This window comes from Astatotilapia calliptera, chromosome 1 (assembly GCF_964374335.1).
Source record: "Astatotilapia calliptera chromosome 1, fAstCal68.1, whole genome shotgun sequence".
Classification (NCBI taxonomy): Eukaryota; Metazoa; Chordata; class Actinopteri; order Cichliformes; family Cichlidae; genus Astatotilapia; species Astatotilapia calliptera.
Window position 1 is genome coordinate 21,962,284 of NC_137422.1, and position 21,367 is coordinate 21,983,650.

Consider the following 21,367-nt stretch of genomic DNA (forward strand, 5'->3'; position numbering starts at 1 on the left):
GCTGTCAGGAAGTGGGAATAGTAGCATATGTTTCTTCCAGCATGTCAGTTCATGAGGGGGAAAGGGGGGATGGGAGCAAGCTGTTGGGGAAAAAAACTCCCAGAGAGCAGAGGGAGAGAGAGCTTTTACTGAATTCCGTTTTTGTGTGCTGACTGCTGACGCTGCAGAACCAACTCACAAACTGATGAGGGAGGGGAAACGTTCCCATTTCAACCACTAAAGGGCTGAACCTCTTTCTGGATGTGCTCCTCTTAACCCAACCAAGTGATTATCTGTGCTCATAATCGAATCCAGCTTACATTTTTATGGCAAAATATCTTTCTGAAGAAAAACGCTCGCCCGTGTCCTCGTGAAGCTTAAGCAGCAAGCGCCCAGTCTCCTCATATCTAGTCTAATGAAACATTCTTTCCAGATTTGTAAAAGCACAACTGCAACAAATCGAATCCAAGTAAAAATAAATATACCTCAACTTTAAAATCTAATCCTCTTTCATCAATAAGCTGACATGGATGTTTTGTGTCTTCTGTTATGTTTTGTAGGAACACTGGTTCTCTGTTGTGGTATGCTATGGTTGGTAAAGTGATACTTTAATCAGTCTTTAGAGACAGTGTGGTTTTCTCCATCATGCTTCCCATCCTGTGCATGCGCCTTCCTCCAAACATTGCAAAGACCAAAAACGTTTGAAGAGCTATAATAACATTATATCAGCGATGCCTGATGGAAAATGTTGGGCTTAAAATTTATAAATATGAGCTTCATGAAAGCCTATAATGCATTTACAATGAGCACATAAGGGCTTTGTAATATCTTGTAACATCTGTCATCGTCAACATGGGAATTAAAAAAAGAAATATGCATCTGGATGAGAATCTATTGAAATTCACCAAATTACTAACAACCGAGGACACATCTGGAATGGGAATAATTAAAGTTAGTGTGGTGTTTAACTGCTAGGACAGTGAGTACTGACAACATGGGTGATTTATTCTCAAACCAACTTCTGAGTCAACCAAAGCAAGTGTCTATTAAGGCTTCTGTTACCACAGTTTTGTAGTGAACAATATTTCCAATATTATACAATTTGTTTATGATATTTCAAGTAACTGCTACTCTCTATTCTTACTAATAATCTCACTTCTTGGTGCTTTCTAATACATCAATACACTCATCTTAGACACTAACGCATGAATAATTTAATTAAAATAACTTTTTTTTTACTAAGTAGCTTTATTTTCTTTACTTTTTCTATAACTCTTTTTTTTTTTAAATAAAAGCACCATCTGAATACATCTGACAACAAATGGGTAGAAAATCAGGCCAGCTCACAATCATTTATCAGCACTTTTCCTGTGATGTTCACAATATCAGCGAACTGAGGGAGAAGAAAACAAACACCTTAAACCTGAACATGAACTGCCTTATTAAAAGCATCAATGTGTCAGAGTTCAAACCTGTGGAAGAAGAGCCTATTCTACATTTCAATTTCAATTTCAATTTTATTTCTATAGCACATTTAAAAGTCACAGGTACAACAAAGTGCTTCACAGACGAGCCATACTTGCAGGTTTACAGCAAAAGAAAACAATTAACAACAAAGAAATACAGTTATAGGATGGTAATATTGCAACAAGCACGAACCGGGAAGAAATTAAGCTAAGTAGTTTGAAAGGCGAGCTTAAACAAATGGGTTTTTAACCGTGATTTGAAAGATTGAATAGTTTCCGACGCACGGACATCAACCGGCAGGCTGTTCCAGAGTTTTGGTGCAGCAAAAGCAAAGGCACGATCCCCCTTCGTCTTTAGTCGAGACATTGGTTGCATTAGGAGCCCCTGATTAGAGGATCTGAGTGCCCTTGGAATAAAACCATAAGTAAAATGTATATCTCCATTAACCTTTTGATTATTAAAAATTCCAGACTTAGCTCTTATTAACAGAGAAACAAAATAACAGCTGGATTCATTTGCCCCGCCCATACTTTGAGACATATTTAAATGCATTTAGAGAGGAAAACTAATTTTTTTTTTTTTTATATCTTGAAGCTGCTGAAATTGCTGAGCATGTCTCACTCTGCGGACAAGCATTAATGCTTCTTTTCTGCAGAAATTACTCCACTAACAATGTTTTTCCACAGGGCTTTTTCATAATATGAGAGCAAATGTGTCTTCTGGATGCTGATGATTAGCTGAGGGAAAACAAAGTAAGTCAAGCAGCACAAACAACACGCCGAACCTGGCAACAAAGAATAAAATGAGTTTAAACTTCAAGCCCACTCTCAAAAGAGAGGGAAGAGTGTCTAAAGGGCACACAGAGGCTCTAAAACCATCACTTTTAGCCAGAAACTATGTAGCTGAGTGTTGATCTGCATCTTCCTTCAGGTCATCCATCCAAAACTACTGGCACAGGCTGCTGGCACACAGCACTATCTAGACGGATTTACAACAACTTTAAAAGGATCTGAAAGAGAAAAAAAAACAACAACCCCAAACTGGCTTTTACCTTCTTGTCACTTTTTCCAGCGGCACGAGCAGTTTTATCTTTGTTCACCCGTTTCGAACAGAATAATCGGAGTCATTTCTTGCTCTTGCTTTTCTTGCAAATCTGTACAAATTTTTATTCCAATGCTTTCTTAAACATGCCTAGTAAACTGCAAAGCATTATTAATGCCATCACTCTTCTTAGAAACTTCCCTTAACTTGAACTTGGCGGCTGAAAATGACAGATGTATGGCGGCTAGATAAAGAGATCATTCAGGTTCGCCAATGCTAAAAATATCCATATGCACACTTACATGAACACCACATACACACACTGCATAGAAATGCTGCGAATTCTTGTACATATTGTAAATGTATTCTATATGCATGTGCACGCTGTTTGCATTTCGTCATTTCATTGTTTGAGTAATGTACTTTTTAATGACAATAAAATTGAATTTCACCTAAACTAACATATAATTTGATAAGTTAAACATTACTTGTTAACCCTCCAGCAAACAAGCTATAGTAACTATACTGATTGAGTGGGGTAATTCATGACCCCATAATATTTTATATGCTATCCATTTCACATAAAACGTCATCATAACAGTAGGGCTGAACGATATATCGCATTTGCGATAATATCGCGACATGATCAAGTGCAATTTTCTAACCGCAAAGGCTGCGATTATACTCTGGACATGTCCAAATTCATGGGCTGCATCCTCCTGAGGCCGCATTTGTAGACCGATTACGTCACAGCGACGCGCCGAAGGCTGTCCAAATTACTACCATATCCCAGAATTCATAGCGCGGCCCAGCCAAACTCCAGTTTCCAACAATGGCGGCCGCTACTAAGTTTTAAAATTACTCATACTAATCTTTCTGGGTCACAAAATAAACTTTTAAAATATTTTCAGGCGAGAAAGTAGTTGTGTAAACATCAAATATCTGCTTGGTTTATCAAGATATCCCATATTTGCAAAAGTGCTTCGACGTTTTCAGAGGCGTCTGCTACCCACCAGCTCGACAGCTAGCCGGGAGCTCAAGGGTTACTGATGCGGCCGAGAACGGCACAACTCCCGGCACATCATTTTCAGATCACCGCGGAGTTTCGCTGCTCGGGTTAAACGTAATATATAAGTCACTTAGACAACCTAAAAATGTTATTGTTGGGCTTTTTTCAGTGTTTTGTTTGTTCGTGAGTAAATCGGTTTGGCTGAGATTAAAGTTATTAGATTAGATAAAATAAAACTTTATTAATCCCCCGGGTGGGTTCCTCCTTGGTTTTCACACAGCTGACTAAACGTCAAACAGAAAACTTATTAAACAGAAGTATGAGACAGTCGAGAATTTACACCAGTGTCTGGTAGAGCTGGGCGATATGAGATTTTTTCATATCACGATATGTTTTTTTCATTTCAGGCGATAACGATATCTATCACAATATAAGCCAAATAACTTGTAAGAATTTGTAAGATTTAAATGTGCTGTTGCTCACAAGTAAAATGTGAAATAATCAGCAGCTTGTTTTTATTTAAATATTTATTTCCCATAATAAGTTCAACAGGGTAGATGTACTTAAGGAACATGAGACTTTTTCAGATAAATAAAGGCAAATATTGCAAACTACACAAAAGGCAGCCGCTAAAGCGTTTAAGTTTCAAAATAGAACAAACGAAACAGACTAAATTGTCAATTCCACTTAGAAACAAAATATTAATTCTAAAAATAAATCTTAGTTTGTTTTACAGAAGAACAGACAAAACTGACTAACTTTTGTCAATATCAAATAAACTGAGAACTAAAAGGAAATTCTCAATCTCTCCTTGTTGTATAGCTGAGCTTTTCAAACAGTTTTAACAGTTACTTTAGTCTGACAAAAGCCGAATGACGAATTAGCCCTTCCAGTCAGAGACTGAGGCTACGTCCACACGTACACGGGTATTTTTGAAAACAGAGATTTTCCGTTTTCGTTTTAAAAAATAATCCCGTCCACACATAAAGGCAGAAATGAAGGAAAACGCTGCTATGAACATGCCAAAGCAGCAGGTGGCGCTAGATTCCTAACCGTGCAGAAATGTTGGCCAATCAGAAGTCTAGAAGCCTCGGTGGGAAAAAGTAAACAAAGCTGGGGCATAGAAGCAGAACCGAGTCGTATGTGTGGAGGGACAGTAACTGTGTGTATATGTAAGCATTTAAACACTGCAGAGAGTAGAATTAACAGTAACAGTATTGTAGAAATTCATTTCACCGAAACAATAACGTGGCGCACAGTGTGACGCATGCACCAGTTTATTGTATTTCCAGACTTGCTTTCGGCACAATTTACAGTGCACGCTACTCTGTTTTTTGTCAGACTTGAAATAGCCGAAATACCTTCACACTACGGAACTTCTATGGCTCTTCCGTTCGACAATCTCTCCGGCATTGGAACCATCATCTGTTTTCTCTTCGGTCACACTCGGTTGATTTTTCTAGTCGGCACACTCATTTCCTCCATTACCCGCTGGCTGCTTCCCAAACAAACACACGTGCGGCTTGGCACTTGTGCTGTACGTAACAAGTCACGCGACGTGACGCTGCGGCTGTGATTGGTTCAGCTCTGCGCTACTTAATTTGGATTGGCTGACCTTTTTTTTTTTTTTTTTAAGAGGACAAGAGCGGCGAGGTCTATCGCGATAGCTTAATTTCTCTATCGAGTAAAAGTTATATCGCGATACATATCGTTATCGTTCTATCGCCCAGCTCTAGTGTCTGGTTATATTTTAGATAGCAAGAAGCAGACGGCCGAGTTTATTAAACTCCACCGAGACAGCGGTGACGCTAATCAGAACTAGACCGTCCAATTTCACGCCTTTAAACTTTAAAGGCGTGTTTGTGTGTGTGTTTATACAATTGCTATTATGTTTGCACTTTATGTGTAATGTTACTGACTGCAGAGATCAGTAAGATGTGTGTATTTTTTATTTACCGTATTTCCCGGACTACAAAGCGCACCTAAATATTAGCCGCACAAGCTAAAATCAGGGGAAAATCCTGTTTTGTACATACATTAGCCGCACCTGACCAAAAGCCGCAGGTGTTTCAATGTTGACTTATCATATGTAAGAGAATATGCACAAAGGGAATTGTCAGGAAAGAGATGGCTGTTTGGAGACATCACTTTTATTAATATTTTGAAAAACAAGTTATGGGTACATATTTGCACATGTAGTACATAACAATAACCTACAGCACACCAGAACAATAGATTCGGCCTACCTTTTAGGCTCAGGTGCAGTGACACAGCTTTAACAAGAAGAAAAGTCAGTCATTCACCATCTTTCTCTTCTTCCTACGCACTAAAACCACCAAAGTCCTCTTCTCCAGTGTCGGATACAAACAGGCTCATGATGGCTTCGTCATCCACTCTCCGCTTCTCTCCTTCGTTGTCACTTTCAAAACCAAAGAAATCCTCATTGTCAGTGTCAGAGTCGAACACCCTCAGAAGGGCCGTGGCGGTGTCCTCCTCTCCATCATGCAGCAGTCCAGCCCTTCAAAATCCGTTGGTGATCGTGGATGTTTTCACACTTTTCCACGCTGTCAGAATCCACCGGTGGAGTTGGGCATAACTTGCTTTTTGGGCATAACTTGCAAGTTTATCGCCGCTCATCATCCACGACTCCCGCTGAACGCGTAGTGCTACTTTGAAGTTTGTTTTTCGCGCTACTTCGTACGGCACTACGTTGCCTGGCGGACGGACATGTGACTAACATACCACTCTTGAACCCCGATCCTTCCGCCAGGCAACGTAGTGCCGTACAACAGCGGAACACACAAAACAAATCGTCTTACGATATGACAAAAATCACGGAAAATCCATAGAAAAGCCGCACCTGACTAAAAGCCGCAGGGTTCAAAGCTTGTGCAAAAAGTAGCGGCTTATAGCCCGACATTTACGGTATTAGTTTTATTTATTTAATATTATTTTTTAATTGAATGACTGTCTAGTAGTTCACAGATGTCGAAAAACTGAGTGTGGCAAAGCCACTGATTTTTTTTATGTATATTTCTGCAATCTGCACATTGTACTGACTTTCATTTTAATGTTTACACCAGGGTTCCTTGTCAGCACTTTATGCTCAGATGTTTGTAAGCTAAAAATAAACTATTGTGTATGTTCAAATATACTGTTGTGATTGAAGAAGTTAAATAAAAATGTCAGTCATCAATTCATGCATCACCTCATGTCATCATAACAGAGGTCTGTCTTCCAGGAAAGAACAGTTTAAAATTAATGTAATATAGTATTGGCCATACTATATGATGTATTGCTTGTCTTTGTTTAATAATACAGAAGACAAAGACCTTAAAAAATAATCGCATATCGCATCGCAATCGCAATATTGGGGCAAAAAATCGCAATTAGATTATTTTCCATAATCGTTCAGCCCTACATAACAGCATGTCCTTTAATGTAGCAGCTCTTCTAAAACTTTCTAAACAATAAGCAGTCAACATTTTCCATCATTTTTATCCAACAATGAATGAATCAGCCTGATTGTTTTCATGATCACTTTGGCTGTTAAAGCATCGGCCTCTTAGCCACAGGCCACAGAAACACTTGACCATGTAATGATGTAATGTTAAAAAGCATACATGTATTTCCAAGGTGATAAATGACCCCACTCAATTTTCCCCATTTATCTTGCCACATCGATGGGTCAGTTTTTGTAAAAACTATAAAAGATCATAGAAGCAGACTGAAAAATTCAGGGTAGGAAACTTTTAGAATTAAAAATATCAGAATGACCCATAAATATATGGCTGAGGTCATATATGGCCCCGAACAGTCACATGGAAGTTTATATGAAGGGTGGGTTATCTGACTGTTTTATATCACAGTGTGGAGGTAAACAGGATGCTTTTAAAATCAACTAAGCAAAAGTGTTATTGGTTGTGACATAAGGAGAGAGGTGGTCAGGAAAAGCACAACAAGTCTTTTAACTTAAAAACAAAACTGAATGAACGACAGCATGGTGACCAGCATGAAAGAAACATCAAAGCTCTGAAGATGAAATCAAAAATGAAATCAGAGTGAAAACAGGATGCATTAAGAGATTTTTGAGCTGGCTCTCTAGCCCTGAGATGAAATGACCGCATTTTTTTTCAAGCTACCACACAGATAATTAATCGTATGAGCACATACATTCAAACTAAACCTGCAGGCAGAACTGTAGTCCATAAATAAAGAAAAGATACACTTATAGGATAGGTCGTCCGTGGTCTTTAGGCCAAATCGACATGTTTGGACCCATGAGGTTTCAAACAGGTTATGTGAAGCTACATGACACTCGAATGTGACGAAACACAAATAAACCTAATGCCCTTATCACCAGTGTGCTGCCAAGATCTTTCTTTCAGTGTAAATGAATGCTTTTATAATGATTAAATGTACCATAAACTGCTGATGTGCAGTCTGACATGTTAGCAAAATTGTTTGAAAACAGTCAGTTCTGAACAAATACACCGATGTGCTGCAGCTCAAATTACCTGGCTAAACTGCATGCAAAGGACTAGATAGTTTTGCTGTGTGAAAAATGTGAATAATCTGGCAGTTGTCAATGAAGACGGTCTCTTAGTGCCTTAGAATTTGAAGACTAATTACGCCTGTCAAAAGAGGGTATGAATGTCACCCGTAGAAACACTTTTGGCTTACAGATAATTGCATACTTCTGTCTTTGCAGGGTGTACACCATAGAAATGGTCTTATTTGTGAGATGCAGGGTAAAGATGGCCTGCAATGCAATAAGTGAATGTGGTAGCTAAGCAGAGTAGTAGGTGTGACATGGAATTATGGGAAATTACACTTACTGCAAGATTACATAAACCACTCACCAAGCTGGAATTCAGCTCCTTAAATTAAGAGAACCCATTTCACCCATCAGACAGAGCAAGGTAATGAAATAGCAGATGAGAGGTCTCAAATGTAATTTTCCATGTGGAGTTCTTTTGTGCCGTTATCTCAGAGGGTGCAATAATAATTCTCTGAATGACTTTTGTGCACCCCATAATGGCCCACAGTAGCTAAGGCCACAGTGTGTAAAACTATAATTACCATGTGATTTCAAAACATTTTTAGCATGCTGTGAAGACATATTCTGGCCCCTGCGTAATTATTACAGCAATGTTAAAAATATTCCAGGCAACACGCAACTAACTATGAACATTTACAAAGACAGACGTTATTGAAATTCCACATTCAGTCATTAAAAACAAATTAATTACCTTGAAGAAGGCATGTTTGTGGAATGAAGTCTTTCACAGCAGGCCTTTGAGGACCTTGAGATACAAAACACACTAAAATAAAAACTAACCAGCTCGAAGTGAAGTGGATGCATGCACTGACTGTTCAAAGTTCTTTCAAATCAACTAAAGGGTTGCAACCCAAGTCCAAACTCTAAGCGGAAAAAAGGGAGGAATCAAAATATTTAAAGGCAACCTTACGAAATAATTAAAGAATCCGAGTGGGGTTTTCATTCAAGTTTAATTGATAAGTCTCAAAAAACATTTTTAAAAAGAATAAATAATATCAATTTCCAAAGCTTTCTTATGCTCCCTCTGTTATTGGCAAAGACCCAGTGTTTATTTCTTGCCTCTTTGAACTTCCAAGCTTAAGTGCTGTGAATCTGTCTGCTATCATCTCTCTCAAATCTGAGGTCTTCATCCCACTACCCAGCAACCATCAGGCCACTGTGGGATCAATCTTTGTTTGAGATTGATTTACAGGTTCTGTCAGAGCAGCCCTCTCTACCTGCCTCAGACTGTGAAACAGGTAAAAACAACAACATGATCTGGACAACATCAGATGCGTCGTCAGCCGAGAAAAGAGGCAACGCTAAAGGTCTTCCACTTGCACAGCAGAGGGAAAATTGACTGTAAATCTCAGAGACAAAAATCTCTCCTTCTGAGGACACATCCCTGCTCTGCCAGTAATATCAAAAACATTACATATAAACAAAAAGGAAAAAGAAAACACAATTTACCATTCAGACACGAAACGTAATGAAAGCTCAGGGGACATTTGCCTATCAAAAATTTGCAGTGCATACCAGACGGCATACACCCATGTCAGAGTGGTGTGGAGTGCGAGAGGAACACATAAAGCTCAGGAAATTAAAGCTGTAAATAAAGGTTCGTCAGATAAAGGATCTCCTGACAGTTATGAGAGCAGAGCAGGCAGAGGGCTGGCTGCTGGCTCATCCAGGACGCGTGCGGACGGGCATGAAAAAACAAATCACAGTGATGAGCATGAAGGCCACCATTTGCATTTGGCGCTGCCAATTCACACCGACTTTCATCTCTTTTCTTCTGCATCTCCAGTCTTCATTTGTCCCCTTATATACGTTTCTCCTTTTTCTCTGTTGTCATTTTTTCCTCTCCTTGACAACTCTTGTATACCACACTGGACTCCCCCTGTCAATGAAGGTGTCCAAAAAGGTATAGAAAGTGTTGACAAGCCAAGAAAAATGTAACTCAAATGTTCTGTCTTTCAATTTTACAACAGTCTTTTGTCCTGTGACGGCTGGGATGGGCGATCTCCTCGACGATACTGAATGGATGGATAGATTAACCCCATCCATACAGAGATTGTATTCAACAGGTAAACGTTTTTTTATTTGATGCTATGATTTTGCGTCAGTGGGAATTTGTCAGGTTTTCTTAACTTTCTTATTTAGCTACATCCTAAAATGTTCTTTTTAAAAAGTTACATTTTTCTTGTTCTTTACAAATGTCTAGGATTAATGCACTTAGACTAAACCATTTAGAAATCTATACTTCTTTCATTGCTTATTACAAGGAAAACACTACAGTAAGATGCAGTCTTCCATATTTGTACACCAGAAAACAAGAACAGGCTAGTGTGCGAAGTCAGAAAAATCTTGCAGTTGTTGCCATGCAATGTGAATACAGGCGAATCAGCGTTTTTGTGTTTTCAAATATTTAAAAGCAAGGAAAAAATTTCCAACAACTGGGATTGAACTGACGCCACCAACAATCAGCAGTGGAGGACAATTTCACTGACGGTGTTCGAGGGCAAATGGAGCTGTTTGGTTTAGCTTCACTTTCAAACAGTAGTAGGAAAAAAAAGGCGAGAGCTTGGAGAAAAGTGAGTCAAAACAGAGGACTTTACAGTAAGATATGAATATATATCCCTGTAATTTGATTCCAGCTATTGGTTGTACTACTCAGGGGTGGGAGTTTCTAATGCAGCTGCATTTATGTGAGTATTACTTTGGTTTGGTGTGAGGGCATGAACTAAGACAGTTTGAGTTTAACCTTGTCTTTATTTATGTTTAAAAATACTGTCACTACATACTTTCTCGTGGTTTACTGAAAGCTGTATTGTTCGCTAATAAACCCGCTTCCATGTATTAATGATGTAATTACAATTAAACACCTCCTAGTTGAAAATGTCCACTATTTGGGCCAATTCAAAAGACTAAACAGACACACACACACACAAAAAGTTTGGACCGCACTGCTCTCCACTGCAGCATCCTGGCTCAGATTCCAAACTAATTTACCGGGTACAGCCCGCATATTAATGTTGGGAGCTTGCCTTCCAATCTACGTGTGCCTTCTCTGAATCCAGGGCACCTCGAGGGCAGAAAAAGCCTGGCTGATCTGTGTCAGTCACGACACTACTACAGCGACCATCGAGGAAAGGTCTTGTGAGAATTTATTACAAGAGGTACCTGGGGAGTATGAACAAAATAACCCACATTTGAATACATGCCACAAATTATACACAGTTTCAGTAAATGAAGTGACAGTGCGCCTTTGTTCCATGGATTTCCTTCAACTAGCGGAGAAGCCGAACACCACTGCCACTACTATGGTCGGCACTGAGAAAGGAAGTTGTTGAAGCCGAGATTTCCTGCTTTCATTGCGGTTAAGAGCAAAAAATGTTTATAGTGGTTTCAGAAACTGACTCATGAAATGATTCAGAGTACATATTGCTTTTTGTCTGTGTTTTACCATGAAGCAGAGCTCATTTGTCTTTTTTTTCCCCCTGCTTTCATATAAGAACTCCAGACAAAGTCCAAGTGTCTAAGAAACACATCAATAACGAGCGGTTATGACACCGTGAATTCTAAATGCCTTTTTCCAGAACTAATAATTGAGATTGCCATATGGTAAGCATTATAAGACTGCAATATTAAAGTGGTACGACTTCAAAGGGTGAGAGAAGCTCAATCATTTGGTGCTTTATTTAAAACTACAAAGCCTGAGACTTGCCTTGTTCTTTTTGAATGAACAGACATCTGCTACTACTCCGGCAAAATGTAAGTAAACTTAAACACAGCCTTCCATAAGTAAGGAACGGGGGGGACTGTGTTGCACTAAGGTGGTTGACAGGGCCAAAGTGCGTTCGGTAGCTGGCAGTCATTTTATGGCTGCAGTACTGAAGCAGATTTACTTAGATGACGTCAGTGGCTTTGAGCCAGCTTTTCCTTTTTGGTGGCACTCTCCGCTGGCCTCAGTGGGCCCTGCTCAAACTGCTGAGCAGCAGCGCATACTCTAAAATTCCCTTTCTAGACCAGGGTTTACCTCAGGGCACACACAGTCTGGAAGCCTGCAGGAGTATCCTCTTTTTAAAGGGTGTTTTGACCATGGAAAACGCTGATGTTTTGATGCGATTCAACTCCTGCCACACATCACATCTAATTACACAATTAATATCTCCGTGTCTAGATTCAATTACAGATCAGAGATCTTTTTCAAGCCTAGAATTTTCATAACAAAAAAAATAATAATAATAGTGTGTATTAGCATTTCAATTAAAAATACGGGACACATAATGTGATCGCATTCCCATGAGCATCTGCACAGCCACAAATAGAAAGCATGCCTCGTTGCACTGTTGTTTCTACATGTATCCCTTTTTCATCTGTACTTTATACAAATGGAAAAACAAACATACAAAAAAAAACGAAAAAGAAAAAAAAAAACACCCAAGCATGAACGAGAGCATGTAAAAGACAAAATTTACGTCTATGGATAATCTTTTTTTTTTTTCCTTTGGATTTGCAAAACATGACCCTTTATCTCAACAACACACACACACACACACACACACACACACACACACTAGTAAACAACAACTGCTGGAAGCCATAGTCTATTTTTTTGCGAAAAATAACACAAAAAAAAAAACGCTGATCGTTATTACACTGTGTCAATGCCACTGAGGTACCAAATAACTATCACCATGAATTCAGGTTGGGACTACGTGACTACATGTGGGAGTGCCGAAACAGTGAACTGGTTCCAAACTGTCCATCCTTCAGAATCCCCCAGCCTTCAAGCTTATCAATTCCAAAGCCTTTTCTTTATCAAAATAAGCCATTGCAAAATGCCGACATCAAACTTGCGGCCATGGCGCTTTTTCCCCACATGACTCGCATGCAAGCTCTCTCTCTCTCTCTCTCTCTCTCTCTTTTTGTAAATCTTTTTCTAAACTGCATCGATACAATCTTCCACCTCTATCCGTGATCATTTGTAACCTAATGTATGATTATGGCTCTGTTTGCATTAGGACTCTAATAAAAGCTATTTATAAATCAGATGGCATCCAAGGAAGCTAAAAACATTGATGCTCTGTGGCACAGAGTACACAGGAACTTCTCTCCAGCAGTCAATTAGCAGTGACTGTATCGCTTAATGTGCTATTAATCCAAACAGTCAGGAAGCATTTGAGATTATTCTCAAACTGAACTGATTATTGTAGTATCAGTGAGTAAAGGCAGACCCGGTGCTTCTTCTTTAGCGAAGAGGGCCTTTCTGTTCTGCATCACTCTCGTAACCTCGCAGGCTGGATCACCACAGGTAACTGCAGTTATAGCTGAAGTACAAGTGTCATGAGTAATTACGGTCATATTCCGTCACTATCAAGGCTTCATGGGAGACTGTGTATATGCATGACACCAGGCTCAGCTAGACCATTCATCAGCGACAGGGAAAATTTAATTTTTGAATTCATATATACGTCATAGTTTCTTGTAGACTGATGATGTGACAAGTGCTCAGCCAAAATTCAGCTCTCTGAAGGTCAACAGAAGAAAAGAAGAGTCTCACTTTGCTCCAGAAGTAACCCTGTCCACTGTGCTTGACAAAAGCACATTATTCTGTCCTCACTTCACAGCAAATAGACCACACTCTCTTCAGTCCAGTCCTACCCTCTGACCTCAATAAGGCAGCGGAGAGCAACAAAGACAATATAGCCAAACAACACTACTCTCAATAGGATAATTATCTGCATCTGCTTAAATTTCACCTTAATATGAGCCACACAATCCTTACATGCTTCCTGGGCTAATTCCAAATGTTTAAAAAGTATAGACTGATGCTGATGCACTGAAAAACCTGGCTGTGTGCTGCAGTCTAGCGATCAACAGGTACTGCTTTCTCAGCACTGTGGTGGTTCAAAGCAAAAAGGGAGTTTAAAACCTGCCAGTTTCATATGTAAAGCTTCATTGGGTCAAACAAAGACAACATCCTATTCTTGCACAAATGTTATGCAGGCTTCCGTCCAACAGGTCCACTGGTTGCATAAGCTGAAAACAAAGCATCTTTTTCAATCCCAGATTTTTTTTCTTCCAAGCAAGCAGATTTATACTGTGACGTGTGTGTGTGTGTGTGTGTGTGTGTGTGTGTGTGTGTGTGTGTGTGTGTGTGTTACACCTCACTGCATTTAAACTGTTTCCATTAAATTATAGCAGCCCTTTTAGATTAATTTAATAAATAACAGTCTCTTTTTCCCGTGTGTTTTCGGCCCTTTTTTTGCAAAAAGTTACACCGAGTTTGCTGTGAGAAAATGCTTGTTTTACATTGCGAAAAGCAGAGTGCATGTGCGCTTGTTATAACCAGCTGCTTTCACATTAAATAGTGGAAAAGGTGGAAAGAGGTGGGAGGCTGTAAGTGCTTCAGCCAGAAACTTGTAGTAGCAGTAGTAGCAGTAGTGATGGAAAGTGGATTTTGTTCAACAAGCTATTTTTAAAGCTTTGGCAGGTTTTTTTTCACCCATTTTCTCAGTTGTCGCCTCTCCTGCAAAGCTTACAATAATACAAATCAGCTACTTTGACAAAATTAGCTTTTTCAGGAGGCAATTGCTTCGTTATTTTCCTAAAGCTGATCATAAAATACTACTGAAGCCAAGTGATGTCAAGAGAAGTGAGACACAAAAAGGGCTGGAGATCTCACGAGAGAATAAATTAGAAATTTCTGCAAAATTATTACAGTAGAAGCACCTTCACTGACTTGTGTCAACACTATCAGAGTTGTGTCAACTGTGGTCTGAGGACCAGTTTGTCCTCAGACCACCAAATGCTGAGTAGACAACAAAGTGGAAACAAATCAAAGTATTTTAGTGCAACTTGAACCTAAGATAATGAAAGCTTTGATCTAATTCTCATCGCTTTCTCTGTATAAGGGCCGTGTTCCCATCCAGGGAAGTCCAGAAAAAGTTAAGTGGATGAAATCATTGTAAGGAGTAAAACTCCTCCAGCTGGCCTGCAGTTTTAGCTGAGCAGGCATTTCCCAAATTAAAGGAAGGGAAGGGACAACAATAAAGGAAACCCCATAAATGTACACAAACTCCAGCTGCTAATTCAAGATCCTTTTTAAAGACAATTTTCATTATTAAAAGCGACCTTTTAAGGCTATTTTAAACCACAGTAAAGCGCTCAAGTGACCAAAAAACTACATATTATTACAGATTTTTTTCAGCTTGGTAGTTTTGGAGGCATAGGTTGGCCCTGGGGCTCTCCAGAGGAGCTTTAATGAAGCCCTCAAAATGAAACAATAAAAGGAGTTTGGGTTAATCTTTCCCCTCCGGTTCAGCAATCGGTTTCCTCGGATAAAGTGACAACATGGAGAGCACCACACCAACAAACCTTTGAAAATAAAAAAATAACATAAAAATAAAAAATACTTACACAAAACTTAGATGACGATTCGAAAAAGCACCGTCAAACGCGTTGAAGCAACAAGTCTCGCCACAGTGTTTTCTTCTTCGAGGTGGTCCGAAAATGCTCCGGTGAAATCTCCAACAACTCCCGGCTGAGCCAACTACGGAGAGGAAAACAGCAACGTTTTCAACCGTCATCTTGTCCAAAAACTGTTATTCGTGCAGTGTGTTTTTAGTTCATCCCGAATCCCACTGCGAGTTTCTGACAATCTGACACGGGGGCAAACGGCTTCCGAGGCTTTTATAGGGGCGTATGACCAGGCTTCTTTTCAAAAAATGTGAAAAATGTCAAAGATTTTCGCTGCTGTGTCAAAGCCATAGGCTACAACAGTGAGTGTTCAAAGTGAGCACCCTGTTGCAACAGCGGCCATCTATCTCCGCGAAGGAAACAAACGACCTAACGTTACTTCACGCTGTGGGATAAATATTAAACAACTAAATAAAGCCAACATTTTTAATACACTGTGCAGCATTTCCAAAAAAAGAGAAAGAAATACGTAAACTAACCCACCCCCCTCCTCCCCAAATGAACTGAAGTCTACAACCCACTTTGAATGCCTGTAACTACCATTGAAACTTACCTCGTAATTGATATCTCATATAAAATTGCCCCTTTCTTTTGGTAATGTAATGTTACTGGGTATTTTGAATACTATGTCAAGTTATTCTGATGTTTCTGGGCCAGCCAGGAAGGTGTAGGTGAATCGCTTCGCGCACTGACAGAGATGCGAAGAATGCTCGGAATGAGAAGAGGAATGAAATGAACGCAGGGAGCGAGTTTGCGCCGGGGCGGAGCGAGAGGTGGCGTCATCCCGAGCCCAGCAGCCAGCCTGGGCAGCAGGCAGCAGCAGCGGGGACAGGGAGGGCACTGAACATCCCAGCAGAGGGGAGCTGACGCCTTCAGGGACGCGAGGAAAATCCGATTTCACAGTTTCGCAACCCACTGGTCACACAGTTTCAGACCTCAGGCATGTCATGCTTAAGCCTAAATGATTTTCAACAGGTAATCTTAAAAGGCAAAAATGGTTTGCGGCTGTATAGTCTTTACAGTGCTGTGCAAAAGTCTTGAGCCACCTGTCATTTCTTCATTTCTCCCAAGGAGCCAGACTTTCTTGTAATTTTTAATGTGGTATTGCGCAATAACTCTTCAGGCTTTCTGGAGGTTTTGTGCAGTCTTTCTTTGGGATTTTCAGTTTCAGTCTAGTAGTTGTACCTGGCCATTTTCAGAGGAATGTTTATTTGTAAGCCACCTAATACAATTTCATACTCGAATAGTAAATCATTCGAGTATGAAAAAGGCGACTAATTCAAGGGAGATTCAGGGTTGTGTCTACACATAACAGACAGCTTAGAAATAGAAAAATAAATCCAGCAAAGACCTGACACAAGACCCAAGAGATACATCTTGCCCTTTAGTTTTCCAAAGCCTCATCAAGAAGGTCTCAATCGAAGTGTGGCTGTCAAGAAGCCAATTTCTGAGGAAGAGAAATGAGGAGAAAAGGCTGAGGTATGCCAAATTACACAAGAACTGGCCCGAAAGTCAGGGGCCACAGGCCTCATGGAGTGATGAATCCACATTTGAAATGTTTGGTTCAAATCTGAGGAAGTCAGAAGAGAGGTATACAAGTGAGTGGCTATACAGCCATCTGTAACACACAGCAGAGGAGAATGTCCTTCAAGGAGATTGGAGAACTATGACTGACGACTACTTAAAGAAATTACAAGAACGCTTGCCTAAGAGGGTTCATGCTGTGTTGAAGATAAAGGTGGTCATACCAAATATTTACTTTCAAGTAAACAGTACAAACTCTTTTCTTGACCTACATATTTCCATGTGTGTTTCCATACATATGTTAATAAAAGGCAGTAAAAGGCTAGCAACACATAAAGAAACGAGGGATTTCACTATCTAATCTGTTTCTGTGATATTGTGACATATCATACACAGAACCAAAACAAAAAGTTAAAGTCAGCTTTATTGTTATTTCTGCCATATGTACAGGACATATACAGAAAAACATTGTTCACCCGGCCCATGGTATGCAAACAAAGACAAGCATTAACAATAAATAAAAGAAAGAAAAAAATTATCTATACAAGAATTATGTATATTGCCGCAGTCTGTGTACATTACAGTGCCTTTCAGTGAAACAGTAGACAGTGAAAGGATTCAGTGGTTTAGTTATAATGCAGGGGACATTCAGCTGCCACTGACACAGACACTGCAAACAATTAGAAAGCTGTTCTGTGTGGATACATTTATCCTTTAATAAAGAAAATCTTTCCTGATGGGGTATCATCTCTTTTCCATCTAGGCCCCACAATGGGTCACTGTCAGCTGCGGATCTAGAAAATTTTACGTGTGTGTTTGGGGGGGGGGGGGGGGGGGGGGGCTGAGGCAAGAGGGCCCACATGTAGATCCACCCCTCGTCACTGTATAATTTAAGCTTGAAATTTATACAATTGCTCCCACACCTTAATTTGACTCTTCATATAGATTTTTTATTAATTTATCAAGCACCTGTGTTGGAAATGTGATCAATGATATCAACAAATTTATTTCAAATATAAACAGTCAGTGCAAAATGCCTAATAACACACGTGGAAATTACCACTGACACTTTCCGACATGCAATGATTGACAATTCAGCATCAACCATGTGGTGTGTCTGTTCAACAGCAATATAGAAACATGGGGCGGGAGGTATATATTATTACCCAGAATGAAAATCCTAGTGCTTTTGGATCATGGTGGAAAAATAAGTAGATGAATAAAAATGCAATATAAGGAAACATGTTAAATAAACTGCAATTTCATATAATAAAATATAAAATTCTTATATGCACTTGCACGTAGTACCTTTATGTGGCTGTTTTAAATAGTAACACACCACTGCTGCGTCTCCCTTAGATTTCCATGATTCTCTCAAGCACCATTTCTGCAATATTAGAAAATAACTACAACAGAGCCACCGCTGTGTGACAAATAGTGGGCATTTACCTTTACCTAAATGCTTTTCTAACAAGGGACATTTATGGTTGCTACACAGACACCACTGTTTTATGTCGTTCCAGCTCACATACAGTATATAGTGATCCTTGATCCTTGATACAACACTTAGACGTTATTGCCTGCCTCCAAATCAGCCATTGCTAATTCTTTGAAATGCATTTTTTTGTTTATTTCCCCCTCCCTTAATATCCTGTCTCTTGGATTATTGGACATTGTTACACCTTTATGTTATCTGTACTGTTTAAGAGGAGCTATTCAGAGGTTATTAACACCATTCACAGTATAATACAACCTAAAAACATTAGACTTATTTTCAGACAACAGCTGTTATCAATATACAAATCCAGTGTGTTTGCTACAAACCACCACTTCAGCTAAGATTTATGCATTTCAAGACATGTTGTATGCTCAAACTATAGGCACATTTTTTGAAGGTGGAGTCGGCCAGATTTACAAGCGACTGCAAACAGTTATAGATAGAAAACAAGGTGAGAGACACCAGCACAGACATGTCTGAACAAGTCATCCATTAGGAGCTAGTGTTCTGACACCAGTCCTTCAAAAGAAAGGGATCTATGAAGATGAATGACTGCTGCTCTGAGGACATCCATCAACACCTTTTAACATCTGTCTGTGCACGTTTAGCAGAGAGAGAGATACAGTGAGGTGAATGATTTGAAAGGGGGCTTTATACCTTGTCATTTTTCTATGCTTTTTTTTTTTTTTTTCTTTTTACAGCTGTCCTTTGTATTTCATAATCTGTTGCACTTCACGCATCACACTTGGAATAGCTTAGCTTTAGCCACATTCAAAGCAGTTGATATTAAATCAGCCACAACAAGGACCTCTGGAAATTATGAATCATCAAAAGACAGGCGTGTCTAAGAAGTGGCTAGTCAAATTTTTAAAAAAACAGCAGCACGTAACTTCAGGAGCTCATAAGATACAGCTGGTATTGTTCAGAAGCAGCATTTTAAACATGACCCCAAAGGAATATATGAATTCCCGAGGTTTTCACCTCTGTATTTACAGTACAGTTGTACAATTCTTTCATTGACATGTGATGTGAAGGTGAAAAAAACAAAACAATGTTTGTTTACTCCAAAGCACTAGTTCATTCACAAGTCCCACCAAATTATTTATGCACCACACTGCCAGAGGTTGTGTAACAGGGTGTGGCCTCGTGAGCGTGCCATACAGGTGGCAAATAAGACAAGGCAGATAAACGTATCAACAGGTGATGAAAGAGTTAAGTAACATGTTCAATTTATGTTTCACTTAGAGATGGCTGTGCAAAGTCCTTGCCAGTGTAAATACACAAAACACATTTGTCAGCTTTAACTCTTTAAGAGCAAAACTGTTGTGTCCCATTTGTTATCTTTTTTATACGCCAAGATCCTTTGTAGAATTCTATAATCTACTGTATTTAGTATGGATTTTTAAATTTTAAAAAGTGTTTTGATAATAAATACATCCAACAAAAGTAAGATTTATTCCCTCTTTCCTTTTTTGTGTCCCAATTCAGAGGTCATATCTGACAGCTGTATGGCTCAAATAACCTTTTACTCTTTGGACTCTGTTGAGCTCCTCACAACAGGACCTATGGATTTATACAGGACCCTCTTTACTTTTGTTTTTGTTATAGCACATATTTTCAAACAGCCAGGTTAACAGGGGGCATTTTTATTCCCAAATAGGAACAGAAATGGGTTAATGGGACTCATGGGTGTCATGAACATGCTTGCATTCAGGACTGCATTAAGACTGTAAAAACAAACACTTTCTGTCTGTACAACATGCCTCTGTTTTCAGGCCTTTCTGTACTGATTTGATTGCCAGTGAAGAGCAGTGTTCCTTACTATAAATAACTAATGAGCATCATGGATCCAACACCAGATCATGAATTAGCCTGGTGCTTTCTTTAGAAGTGATGGCTTGCAGGATGTGTCTCTTCGTGTTTTTCCATTTGTAGTGATTACACTGTTGATCATTTAAATAATTAATTAATCCTCAGTAATGTTAAGATGCTGCCTCCAAATGTGCACAATGTCTGCGTGTAGCATATGTGTCATTGTTAACGTGTAGGCCGCAACAAAGGACAGAGTCACGCCACTAATTGAATAGGGATTACTAAGGGTTTATTATGATGATCATGATGTGTGTAAGTCCGTGTCAGTGGTGTAAAGCGGTGCATGGATGAGTTGGCAAATATGTGGCATATGATAGTTGTGCAAAAACCAAACCAAGATAATAACTAGTGCTGTGTGGTTCTGTAAATGTTGGCACTGATCTTATACCAAGTAAAGACAGGTCCAGTATTACCATACCAATAGTGGAAAAATAAATCTTTAGGCTTTTCATGTATTTTAAACTGGATTTTGTTGTGTTTTTGTAGACTTGGAATCTAAACATGTCTGTCTCTAAAGCACAGTGGGTCACCTTCTGATATTTAAATGTGCTGAAGGCTGTAAATATAATAGATGTTACAGTCATCACAAAAACATTCATGTTTTTCATAGTGCATATTGGAGGTATATTTTTTTCATTTAACACAGTTTGGTGGGCTGCATCCTCAAGTTCAAGGCTACAAACAAAGTATCCTATTGCGCTAGTATTGATCATGCATTGGTATCGGTACTATACGATATTTTGATCAGTCTGTCTCTAATAATAACCTCAAATGAAACCATGACCAAATGGGGGTGCTGTGGCATTGAGGTGGTGCAGAAATGGTCACAGGAAAAAGGCCTCAGAAGGTGTGGTTGAAATAGAAATGCAGAACACTTGCCTGGTGTCCTGCATTTCCAAAAGTCTCTTGCATCATACAGGACACTCCTGAAAAACAAAGCACACACACACTA

General features: G+C 39.4%; 1 protein-coding gene across 4 annotated transcripts in view; it reads right to left on the bottom strand.

The window, feature by feature from the left end:
* The window catches only part of tead1b (TEA domain family member 1b), a 57,008-nt gene extending 40,679 nt beyond the window's left edge, over window positions 1-16,329 (bottom strand). For 3 of the 4 annotated variants that reach the window (XM_026167961.2, XM_080298412.1, XM_026167927.2), the window contains exons 1-2: window positions 16,075-16,329; window positions 15,462-15,594 (exon numbers count right to left, since the gene is read on the bottom strand). The gene's annotated coding sequence lies outside the window, so the exon portion shown is untranslated. Of the gene's footprint in view, window positions 1-15,461; window positions 16,026-16,074 lie in introns of those variants that run through there. The other variant, XM_080298408.1, reaches the window with a different exon arrangement.
* Window positions 16,330-21,367: the final 5,038 nt, after the last annotated feature.